The sequence below is a fragment of the Rhinopithecus bieti genome, unplaced genomic scaffold (genome assembly GCF_001698545.2).
Source record: "Rhinopithecus bieti isolate Rb0 unplaced genomic scaffold, ASM169854v2 scaffold_8226, whole genome shotgun sequence".
Lineage (NCBI taxonomy): Eukaryota > Metazoa > Chordata > Mammalia > Primates > Cercopithecidae > Rhinopithecus > Rhinopithecus bieti.
In genome coordinates, this window is record NW_016805992.1 from 1150441 (window position 1) to 1163654 (window position 13214).

Consider the following 13214-nt stretch of genomic DNA (forward strand, 5'->3'; position numbering starts at 1 on the left):
AAAAAGAAAAAAACCAGAACAGTAGTTAACTGGGGGGAGTGGAAGTTTTATACTTTAAGTATGATAATAATCAGTTTTGTCACATCATCACAAGGAAGTTTTCTCAGTATCAATGCATAAATATACTTAAAAAACAAAAAACCAAGATCAGCGATGCAAGCATTGGTATATAAAGAAATTCTGAATGCTGAACACTGCCCGCCCCATGAACTCGAGATTCTCAGAAAACTGCCATCTAAGACATTCACCAGTTCTAGGTCACCCTTGTCAATGTGGAGCATTTGCGAACTGTCAGTCTTAAAAACCAGCAAGTGGGAAATGACATGTAGAAATGGCACCTCAAAAGGGAAAGAAAAAAAGGAAGAGCAAATCATCAGCCTTGGACCTCAGGTGGGTGTAGGAGAGAATGTGTTTGGTGTCTGTCAAATTTTTGCATCCTTCATTGACACTTTGGTCCATGTCATTTTGTCCATGGCTGGAAGATGCAGCCTCCAGTTGCATCCATTTGCTGCAAAGGGCATGATTTTTGTTCTTTTAGATCTTTCTGGCAAAGAAACCCTTTGCCTTGTTACTGGTGGGATGAAGGTGAAGGCAGGCCCAGATGAATCCTCGCCATATGCTGCCATGCTAGCCACACAGGACGTGGCCCAGAGGTGCAAGGGCTGGGCATCTCTGCCCTACACATCAAACTCCGGGCCACAGGAGGAAATAAGAACAAGACCCCTGGACCTGGGGCCCAGATGTCCCTCAGAGCCCCTTGCCTGTTCAGGTATGAAGATCTGGCAGAATGAATACGTCACTCCAATCCCCTCTGACAGCACTCACAGGAAGGGGGGTCACCGTGGTTGCCGTCTGTGGACAGGAATCCTCAAAATATTTTTCTGTTAATAAATTGCTTTCCTGTAAGAAAATAAAAAGCCAACCAATATGCCCTGAGCACTAATTATATGCCAGAGCCTCTTCTAAAAGCTTGTCACGTTGAATCCACCAACAACCCTACAAAACTGGTTCCAAGATTATTCCCATTTTAGAAATGAGAACACTGCAGCACTGAAGAACTGAGATCCTCTGACGGCTTGCTTATATCCCCAGTGAGACTGGAAACTCCTTGAGTCAGGTTCCATGTCCTGTGGCTTCATGGATCCTCAGCTACCGTGATAATGCCAGCCATGGAGTGTGGCAAAAAATCAAAACCACAATGAAATATCAACTGACACCAATCGTAATGGCTATTACTAAAAAGTCAAAAAATACAGATGCTGGTAGGGCTGTGGAGAAAAGGGAAGACTTAACCTCTGTTGATGAAAATGTAAATTAGTTCATTGCGGAAAGCACTTTGGAGAGTTCTCAAGGGACTTAGAACAACCGTTCAGCCCAGCAACCCCATTATTGGGTATATACCCAAAGGAAAATAAATCTTTCTACCAAACAGACACATACACTCACACAGTCATCAAAGCACTATTCACAATAGCAAAGACAATACACAGTAGCAATGAAATCAACCTAGGGGCCCATCCATGATGGGCTGGATAAAGAAAATGTGCACCATGGAATACTATGCAGCCCCCCCCCCAAAAAAAAGCAAAAATCATGTCCTTTGCAGAAATATGAATGTAGGTGGAGGCAATTATCCTAAGCAAATTAACACAAGAACAGAAAACCAAATACCAGATGTTTTGACTTATAAGTGGGAGCTAAATATTGGGTACCCATGGACATAAAAATGGGAACAATAGCCACTGCACACCACTAGAGTAGGGAGAACAGGAGGGGGACAAGGTTTGAAAAAATTACTATTGGATACTGTGCTTACTACCTGGGTTATGGATTCAATCACACACCAAACCTCAGCATCACACAATATACCAGGCTAAAAACAAACAAACAAAACCTGCATATATACCCCCTGAATCTAAAATAAAAGTTGAAAAAAAAATAAAAATGTGTAGCAAAAGAATGGATGCTGCGTGCGTTCTTAGTTCTCCCTCCTGCTCTCCCTTCTCTCTCTCTCTCTCTCTCTCTCCCCCTCCCCCCCACCAACTCACCACTTCAGTCTTATTGGCCAAGTGCCTAATATCACCACTATCCCATGTAATTCTCACAACAACCCTACAAATTCCTTCTCTTTCTGCCTATTTTGTACATGAGAAACTGAGACTCTCAGAGGTTTCAAGTTTTAGAGCTAATGTTTTGACTCAGGGATTTTCAACAACTATCTTACATGTTCAGCCCAAGGATGGGACTCCTCCTGAGAACCCTAGGTCTGGGGAAAACTTGCAAATGGAAACGAATAAATCCTGAGGTCGTCTCTAAAGGTGTAATTACAGGGCTCCATAAATGATATTAACAGCTGTGTCTTTATGGCTCTACTAAAGTCAAAAGTGATGCTGTTGATTAAAAATAAATAAATTAAAATAAATAAAGAAGAATGACTGCTCCACCATTGGCTGAAGCCATGTTGTCCCGTGCCAAGTGTCAGCTTCAGGATAGGTTTTGATGTGGGAAGAGTTAAGCCTTGAGTTATTATCAGAATTAGGGTGCTTTATTGGTTCACATCGTCCAATCTTCCCCAGCCATTATGGTTTTGCTGAAACATTAAACTACTTTAAACTTTCATTTTCCCCTTAAAACTAAATTAGTTTGGAGGAAATTGTATTTTCCGAGCTCCAGCACCAGCCTCAGGCAGAGGGAGTTACAGTACAGCGCACAGATAAACAACAATCACGGCCTAATTACTAAGTGGTAAGTGCAGTGTTTCTCAACTTACATTTGCTTTGGAGTTTCTGGGGTCGTGCAGGGAGGCAGCTCTCAAGCACATTTCCTTCAGAAGCTTTGGGTATTTTTTCTTTTTCACTTTTTAATTTAGTTTCAGGGGGTACATGTGTAGGTTTGTTACCTGGGTATATTGTATGATGCTGAGGTTTGGGGTATGGCTGAACTCATCACCCAGGTAATGAGCATAGATAGTACCCAACCTAGTTTGTCAGCGTTTACCCCCTCCATCCCTCCCCACTCTGGTAGTCCCCAGTGCCTGTCGTTCTCATCTTTATGTCCATGTGCACCCAATGTGTAGCTTCCACTTAAAAGTGAGAGCATGTGGTATTTGATGTTCTGTTTCTGCATTGATTTGCTTGGGGGAATGACCTCCGGCTGCATCCATGTTGCCACAAAACGCATGATTTCGTTCTTTTTCATGGCTGCATGGTATTCCATGGTGTATATCCACCACATTTTCTTTATCCAGCCCACCACTGATGGACATCTAGGTTGATTCCACATCTTTGCCAGTGTGAATAATGCTGTGATGAACATACAAGAATATATGTCTTTTTGGCAGGATGATTTGTGATCCTGTGAGTATATACCCAGTAATAGGATTCTTGAATCCAAAGGTAGTTCTATTTTTAGTTCTTTGAGAAATCTCCAAACTGCCTTCCACAGCAGCCGAACTAATTTACATGCCCATCAGCAGTGTATAATTTGAGTTATTCATATGGTGGTCTTCCTACATCTCTGGCTATAGAAAGGGGGAAGGACAAAGAAATTCACAAAGCGTCTAATACGTTTCTGCACTACTAAGTACTAAAGTATGTTATTTCATCCTCACTAGTAGTAATAGGAGATGCCCATTTTATAGAGAAGGACCCTTGAGGCTGGGACTAACAGATGAAGGCTGATCTGCTGAGGTCCTGCTGCATGCTAGAAAACTCTAACAGACATCCATTCCTCTGTCTGTCCCGCATGTCCCTTCTTTGGGGAAATGCCCTTTCTTTCATATCAACCATACATGGAATCCCCGAGAAAAATCATACAATTGAATCTGAGCCCATCATGGGACCTTAGTCATGTGATTAAAACTGGGCCAATTATAGGACGTCCAACAGTCATGTGATTAAAACTCATCCAATCATAGCACCTCACCACCCTGGCCACAGTGATTGGTCTAAGAGGCAGGAACATGATAGAAGCCAACCCAAGGCCGGGCGCGGTGGCTCAAGTCTGTAATCCCAGCACTTTGGGAGGCCGAGACGGGCGGATCACTAGGTCAGGAGATCGAGACCATCCTGGCTAACACGGTGAAACCCCGTCTCTACTAAAAAATACAAAAAACTAGCCGGGTGACGCGGCGGCGCCTGTAGTCCCAGCTACTCGGGAGGCTGAGACAGGAGAATGGCGTGAACCCGGGAGGCGGAGCTTGCAGTGAGCTGAGATCCGGCCACAGCACTCCAGCCTGGGTGACAGAGCGAGACTACGTCTCAAAAAAAAAAAAAAAAAAAAAAAAAGAAGCCAACCCCAACCCAATCATTCCTCTTCCCCAGGATTTTTCCACCTGGGCCTGGAAGTGGGATACTGCCCTCTCTGGTGGAAAACCTAGGAGAAGTCTAACTTTTGCCTATTGGTGGCCATGGGGGCTAATGAAAGCCATTCTCAGAAAGACAAAATAAATTCTTGGCAGGATTATAGAAGAAAGCTGAGAGGTAAGAGGAGAAAGAGAACCTCTCTCTTGCTGTATTTCCATCCTGCCCGTAGTTGGGTTACTATGCCCATAACCCACACACCATCTTCTGCCCTAGCTGAATCCAGTCAGGTTGGCCATTTGCAAACAAGAGTACCGATGACAGTCTAATAAGCATATCTAATTTATTGGGCACATACTGTATGTCAGGCACTAATGTAAGTGTTTCATTTGTCTTGACTCATTAAATCCACATAATTTTTTTTTTTAGACGAGATCTTGCTCTGTCGACCAGGCTGGAGTGCAATAGTGCCCAATCTCAGCTCACTGCAACCTCTGCCTCCTGGGTTCAAGCGATTCTCCTGCCTCAGCCTCCCCAGTAGCTAGGATTAGAGGCACATGCCACCATGCCCGGCTAATTGTACTTTTAGTAGAGACAGGGTTTCACCATGTTGGTCAGATGGTCTCGATATCCTGACCTCGTGATCCGCCCGCCTCGGCCTCCCAAAGTTCTGGGATTACAGACGTGAACCACCGCGCCCGGCCAAATCCACACAATTTTATGAGGTAAGCACCAGTAACTTCCATTTTACGTTTAAGAAAAGTGAGGCATGGAGATATTAAAGCGATTTGCACAAGGTCACAAACCCAGAGTTTCTTCAACTGAAAGATGTGGAATATATAGGTCTTTTCAAAATCAGTGCCTACTTACAAACATTGTGAGTTTCTTTGCAGCAAATATTGACAAAGTCTATACTGATACGGTGCCTCCAGCAGCTTCACTCAAGGATTCACCCTCCTCCAGCCTCTCACCCCATGAGGGCCATAAAACCATTCTCAGAAATAGATTCCTCTCTGCTATGGGCTAAGGACCGAATAACCCATTTCACAGATGCGAAAAACAAGTATTAGAGTTTCAGTAAGAGTCTCAATGCGGTGGAGCTAGGATTCTCACCCAACTTCAGAGCTAACACTCTAAATATCTTCCCTCTATTCCTTCAAGATGAACTCATCTTGTTAGATTTGCTCCGATGCTGCACCAGTTCACAGCCCCAAGCTGATCTCTTTTTATTTCTGCAAATGAAAATATCTTTATTGTGTTTTCTTTTTCTGCTGAATCTGAAGATGGCACAGGCTGCCTGACATTATTCTCAACAGCAGTGCCCCAGCCCACAGATGGTGAGCCTGAAACTTCCTGTTAGACAACTGTTTCGAACTTTCAGGGCTGATAGCCCCTGGCAGTAGCAGCCCCAAACCAACCAGAGTGTTTGATGCTGCAAGAGTGTGTCAAGGCTGCCTAGCCATTTGCTAGTCCCTTTTAATTTTAAGAGCGAACAGGAGAGGCTGGCTCTGCAGAATAGAGGGGAAGGCAGAAAGACAAGGAGAGAGAAGGACAAGGTGAGATGAAATGGTGATTTTGCAAAGCAGCAGTCAAGAGTAAAACTGATACCATTATTGCTTATTCCCTCGCTGGGATCCTGATAAGACAGGACATTTGCGGTTGCTCATGAAAATGAGGGTTTGACCAGGGTGACCTTGTACACAAGAATGATTCATTCATTGAAGAACCCAAGGCGGTTCCTGATCCAGGCACTGCAGTGGGCGTGGTCTGAGAAGAGCCCCTCATGTCCCCATCAAAACCTTATCTCACGAGTGGACTCTGAAAACTGACTATTTATGCATGTCTGCAAGTGGCATCTTTGGAGTGGAAGGAGGTGGCATCAATATCAATTAACAGGACAGACACAGTGGCTCACACCTCCAATTCCAGCACTTTGGGAGGCCAAGGCAGGCAGATCACTTGAGGTCAGGAGTTCAAGACCAGCCTGGCCAACATGATGAAACCCTGTCTTTACTACGAATACAAAAATTAGCTGAATGTGGCAGGGGGCACCTGTAATCCCAGCACTCTAGAGGCTGAGGCAGGAGAATCGCTTGAGCCCAGGTGGCAGAGGTTGCAGTGAACTGAGATTGTGCAACTGCACTCCAGCCTGGATGACAAAGACAGACTCCATCCATTTGGTAAGAACCATCACTATTTTTATTTTATTTTATTTTATTTTTTTTTTTGAGACGGAGTCTGGCTCTGTCGCCCAGGCTGGAGTGCAGTGGCGCGATCTTGGCTCACTGCAAGCTCTGCCTCCCGAGTTTACGCCATTCTCCTGCCTCAGCCTCCCGAGTAGCTGGGACTACAGGCACCCGCCATCTCGCCCGGCTAATTTTTTGTATTTTTTAGTAGAGACGGGGTTTCACCGTGTTAGCCAGGATGGTCTCGATCTCCTGACCTCGTGATCCACCCGTCTCGGCCTCCCAAAGTGCTGGGATTACAGGCTTGAGCCACCGCGCCCGGCCCATCACTATTTTTAAATAGGCTGCAATGTTACCAGTGACAAAAGTCTTCGATTCTTCTCCAGAAAAGCAGAGATTACCAGTTTCTCAGCATCCCCATATACTGAGAAATATACAGTGCTCTGTACCCGCTTACAGTCAGCAGTTTTATTGTTAACTTTCTCCATAAGGAAACTCTTTCACTGCAGAACTGTTTGGGAAAGAAACTGGGAGAGAGGGGAAAAAATAATAATTATGTATCCAACTCTTGTCAGTTGCAGATTTTTTTCTTCCCATTTTATTTATCTAGTCATCATCTTGCATACATAAAATTTAAGCACCACTGCATTGCTAGCATTTTGCAGAGAGAGATTTTCTAATACAGCACTACCAATTTACTTGAAAGAATAGCTGGTCTGTATTTACAGCTAACGGGCCCACGCTTGTTTATAATGCTCCCGGTGAGCCAGGTGACAGGCGCTGTTGGCTTTCCTTCACTCTTTTCCTCATCCGTGTAAGATGCAGGCTTATTATAAACGTGCTTTTTCTATGACAAGGACCAGAGCCGGCACTCGTGGCCTCTTCTTAGGGAAGACAGCAATGGTATTGGTGGGGTAAATGGATTGAACTTCCAGAGCTGGGTTTATATCCTAGATCCGTCACTTTCCATCTGCGTTACTTTGAGCAAATCACTTAACCCTCTTCAGCTCTATTGCTGATGATTTCTTATGTGCAAAATAGAAATAACAATCCTATTTCTTCGGGCTGCTGGAAGGATGGCATGAAATATGGTATGCAGGTGCCCACAGCACACACACTGGGCATGTGCTATACAATGGAACACATGTCCATTCTTCCCTTCCTTCTAGGTCAAGCCACGGGGCCTGGCAAATACTAGGCACTCAATAAATGGTTGAAAGAATATATAGGACTTGAGTGGGGGCAGGGGATAGGTGGACAAGATCAGCCTCCCTGCTTCTGGCCAATGGGAAAGTTCAGTGGAGGCCTCTGATCTGAGATTTTGAAAAGTCCTTCTCCTCTTCCTGCTTGGTTGTTGATGGGCCTTTCCAGTTCATTGTACAATTTTAAGACTCCCAGAACAGATGGCTGGAGAGGTCCCTAGGAGCCAGGAGTCTCTTTAATGAAAGAACCCATATCAAATTACCACCAGCAGTAAAAGATCATGTTGGATGACATAACTGGCTTGTCTAAGGGGCAGCTGCCTTCAGGCATGGCTAAATCCAGGAGTCAGCGACTGTTGTCCAAGCTCATTCTCTCTTAATTTTTCCCCTGAGTTCATTTCAAAGTGGCTCTCTTCATGAGATGGGTCCTAGATTCCTACATTCCAATGGTTTAGTTTAAGACAAGGATTGCCAATAGGTCAAATGAGGCCCATTGCTCATTTTTGTAAATAAAGTTTTATTAGAATACAGCCACACCCATTCATTGAAGTATCTATAGTCTATGGATACTTTTGCACTAAAGGCAGCAGCATTGAGTAGCTGCAACACAGACTGAATAGCCCAAAAAGCCTAAAATATTTACCATCTGGCCCTTTACAGAAAAAAAAGTTTGCCAATCCCTGATCTAAGTGAAAGACCTCTACTTTTGCCATGTGCGAATATAAACTCTCAAAGGACATGTTTGGGACATGATTCTCTCCCTGAATCACTCTCTGGGGCCAGGGATGTAAAAAACGCTGACTGGCGAGTCTTCATCCTGGAACCATCTTTGTGGCTGGGAGCTGGAACTGGGCAGGACAACTTGATGGAAAGCCCCACTGAGGCCAGAGGGAATAGAAGAGCAGCAGTTCCCCTGGGGAAAAGCAAAGCACTGTCACCACAGAAAAAGAGAGAAGAATTGCTAGAAAAATCGGAGAAGCCCATTACAAATGAATGAATGAATCAACATAGCTTGGGGTAACAGGCACAAATGAAAACTCCCTGCTTTTCAAAAGCATCCCGTCCCAGAAAGTTCACAACGATACAAGTTTTGGGTCAAACAGCAGATGCTTATTTTCTGGAAGAAGAACTCACCCGGATTCCTGTGATCAAGAATCCCAGCACTGTTTCATTCTCACCACTGATGATTCAGCAGAGGAAAGAGAAAACAAAATAAAAAAACTATTGATCCTTCAGTTCGAGATATTGCCAAGGGCGGAGGCTGAATTGTTCATGCCTCTTAAGCCAGAGCTATAATCTGAAGCTGGAAATGACCCTTCAGACACTGCCAACATCCTCCCTTGTCTCTGGTTAAAGGGTTAGAGATGCTACCTCTTTCCCCAGTGGGGTTATGAAGGTAACCACAAGTTCAAACAATTTAGACCAGGAATGCAAATACCTGGCAGGTGTCACTCCTCCCTCCATGAGTGTGGAAGGCATAGCTAATCAATCACGGGGATTTTTCAACACAGCAGCCATGCACTCGTTACCAGCTGACATTTATCTCTTTTGGTTAGCCAGAGCCCAGAGTCCTCATCTGGATACAAAGAAGACCTTGCAGTACCTTCCTCATTCTAAATACCTACCCGCTTGGGAGGATCACTTGAGCTCACGAGTTCAAGACCAGCCTGGGAGATATTGTGAAAGCCTGTCTCTATGAAAAAAAAATACATACATTTTTTTGAATTAGCCAGGAGTGATGGGGCACACCTGTAGTCCCTGCTACTCAGGAGGATGAGGTGGGAGGATTGCTTGAGCCCAGGAGGTGGAGGGTGCAGTGAGCTGAGATGGCTCCACTGCACTCCGGCATGGACAAGAGTGAGACCCTGTCTCAAAAAAACAAACCAAAACAAAACAAAAAAAAACCTGCCTAATACCTATTTCTCCATCAGTTCCCAGATGTTAACAGTCCTTGTTTCAAACACATTAAATGAGAAACCAAATGTCTGTCAATGGATGAGTGGATTTAAAAAATGTTTTGTATGCATCTACAAAGGAATACCATTTAGCCTTAAAAATAAAGGGAAGTTGGGCCGGGCGCAGCAGCTCACACCCGTAATCCCAGCACTTTGGGAGGCCGAGGCGGGCGGATCTTGAGGTCAAGAGATTGAGACCATCCTGGCTAACACGATGAAACCCCGTCTCTACTAAAAATACAGAAAAAGATTAGCTGGGTATGGTGGTACGTGCCTGTAGTCCCAGCTACTCAGGAGACTGAGGCAGGAGGCAAAAGTTGCAGTAAGCTGAGATTGCGCCACTGCACTCCAGCCTGGGCAACAGAGAGAGATTCCATCTCAAAAATAAAAATAAAAAATAAAATAAATAAAGTCAGATACTTGCTACATGAATGAAACTTCCCAAGACATTATGCTAAATGAAATAAGCTAGACACAAAAGGACAAATATTGTATAATTTGCTTATATGCGGTATCTAGAATAGTCAAATTCGTGGAGACAGAAGGTAAAATAAAGGTTACCAGGGCCTGGGAGGAGAGAGAATGGGGAGTTCATGTTGAATGTGTGCAGAGTTTTAGATGGATGGTGGTGATGGTTGTACAACAATCTGAATTTGCTTAATGCCACTGAGCTGAACACTTAAAAGTGGTTAAAATGGCAAATTTGATGTTATGTATTTAACAAATAGCTTTCCATTGCCAGCATGATGTTCAGGATCTTTACTATTCCTGTCCACAATTCCAGCTTTATCCCTCTGTTCTTGATATTTGCAATACTCCTGCCACAGGTTTGATTCCCAAAACATAGTCCACGTTTGTCTGTTTTTATCATCGTCCCTTCCTCAAGCTATTTCTGCAGCCTGTGGAGCAGACTGTGGTGTTACACATTCCTTTTTGCCCAGGTCTTATAACCCATTCCTCCTTTTTCTTTCCTTTGGTGACTCCTTTTCCACACCACATGACCTCAGTATCCTGCAAATCTCACTCGAAACCCATCTTTCTTCTTTAATCCTCAGTAAAGTCCTTTGAGGCAGAATTCATCTCACTTTTCATGCTTTCCCATAGCACCTTGCTTTATGAGCTCATCTGTTTGCCTTGTTCTAAGAGAGGTTGTGTTTGTCTTTCTCCTCCACCATTTCTTCTTGATAATACAAAATCACACTGAGTTCAGATATGCATGGCCATGAGAAACATGCACCATAATGCCCGTTCAGGAATGAATTCAGAACACTGTTCCCAGGGACTCTCGTGCATACGCTCACCTAGGAGTGTCTTTCAAACGCAGGTTCTTGCCTCACCCCAGAGATCCCAGTTCAGTTTGTTCAGTGCAGGTGGTTCATGGACCACCCTTTGAGAAACATTGTCCTGGAACCTAAGTCAAGCTAAGTTTTAAACTCCAGTCTGTGACAGTACAAGCCGGAGACTGGGGTAAATAGCAATGGGTATTAAGAAGAAAGCTGCAATATGTACCTAAATGTAATATTTCTTTAAATTTCACTGCATTTTTTATTTCATGACCAATCTATTCCTTTGTTTCATGCAAATAATACTAAATATTGTCATTTCCATAACTAGTTTCTCTCTTTTTTTTTTTTTTTTTTTTTTTTTTTTTTTTTTTTTTTTTGGCAAGGTCTCACTCTGTCACCCAGGCTGGAGTGTAATGGTGCTATCATGGCTCACTACAGCTTCTGCCTCCGGGGCTCAAGCAATCCTCCTACCTCACTCAACCTCCCAGTAGCTGAGATTACAGACACAGGCTATGTCCATGCTAATTTGTGTACTTTTTTTGTAGAGCTGGGGTTTCATCAAGTTGTCCAGGCTGGTCTCAAACTCCTGGCCTCAAGTAATCCACCTCAGTGTCCCAAAGTGCTGGTATTACAGGCAGGAGTCACAATGCCTGGCCTTGTTTTTCTATAATAGCAGAATTGTGAAATTTTCCCTGAGGTTGTCACTGCTGGGTGATAGAGTGAGACTCTGTCTCAAAAAAAAAGAAAAGAAAACAAAAGCTAGCAAGAAAGGCTCCTAATTTCATGGAACTCCTATTCTTGTGGTGATAGACAACCCATAAGGCAGCAAACAACGAATAAAATAATTTCAGACCATGATAAATGTTATAAAGACAATAAAGAGGGCATGGGAACACAGTTTATTGGGGAGTGGAGGCAGGTTGTTACTTTAGAAAGGGTGTTCAGTATCAAGTATCTATAATAAACAATAATTTATTGTATATTTTCAAATAGCTAGAAAAGTAGGTTTTGAATATTCTAAACATGATCCTGATGTTTTCTCTACATATATGGAAATACCACACTGTGCCCCATAAATATGTACAATTATCTGTCAGTTAAAAATAATAATAATTTTTTAAGTAAGCAAAAAAAAAAAAAGATCTGGAAAAAGGAAAAAAGAAAGGGTGTTCAGGAAAGACCTATTTATAAGGATGATACCAGGCCTGGAGAAGCCAGCCACACAATGGGCTGGGGTAAGAGAAGTCTAGACAGAGGGGAACAGACCATGCACAGGCCTAAGATATGGCATTTTCAAGGAGCGTGACGAAGGCCAGAGTGCCTGAAACAGGACAATTGCTGGACGGAGGAAGATGAGGACCTGATGTCAGAGAGACAGGCCTGGGTCAGCTCACAGACAGACAGCCGATCAGCCTGCCCAGGCATTTGGGGTGATGGATGTCCTAAATACTCCAACTTGATCATCACACATTTTATGCTTGCATCAAAATATCACGTGAACCCCTTAAATATGTACTATGATCATGTATCCATGTTTAAGGAGCAAAGAGAAGTCATTGTTGGGTTGAAACAAGGCAGTGACAAGTAACCTAATTTTTACTTCCAGTGGATTGTCCAGAATTAAGAAACCATCATGGTGATCTGGACAAGGGGTGGCTGTGGCTTGGACTAAGGCACATCAGAGATAGAGGAAAATTATCCAATTCAGTGTATCTGTTTGGGGCAGAGCTGATAAAGCTTGCTGCTGGAGCAGGACTTGAATAGGAAAGACAAGAGAAGAAGCCGAGATGGTTCCTGGGTATGGTGGATGGAGAAGGAGCCAGAGTTCTTATCTTAATGACTACATTAGCCAGTTTGGGTGGGGACGAGGGAAGGGGGAAAATGGCTGAAGGAGGTGGGGGAAGACATGCTGATCCTCATCTCAAGCCTGTTTTGAAGACACGTGAAAAATAACTTTGAGGGCAGAGCACGGTGGCTCATGCCTGTAATCCCAACACTTTAGGAGGCCAAGGCAGGAGAATCGCTTGAGGCCAGGAGTTCGAGAGCAGCCCGCACAACATAGGGAGACCCCCGTATCTATAAAGAATTTTTTAAAATAGCTGGGCATGCTGATGTCCACGGGTAATCCCAGCTACTCAGGAGGCTGAGATGGGAGGACTGCTTGAGCCTGGGAGGTTGAGGCTGCAGTGAGCTATCATTATACCACTACACGCCAGCCTGGACAACAGAGCAAAACTTGTCGCTAAAAAAATAAAATAACTTTGTGGTCCAGAGCTCCATGAAT

General features: G+C 43.9%; 1 pseudogene; it reads left to right on the top strand.

Annotated features, from left to right (window-relative positions):
• The first annotated feature begins 153 nt into the window (after positions 1-153).
• LOC108531126 (40S ribosomal protein S14 pseudogene) lies at positions 154-888 on the top strand (annotated as a pseudogene).
• The last annotated feature ends 12326 nt before the right edge of the window (positions 889-13214 follow it).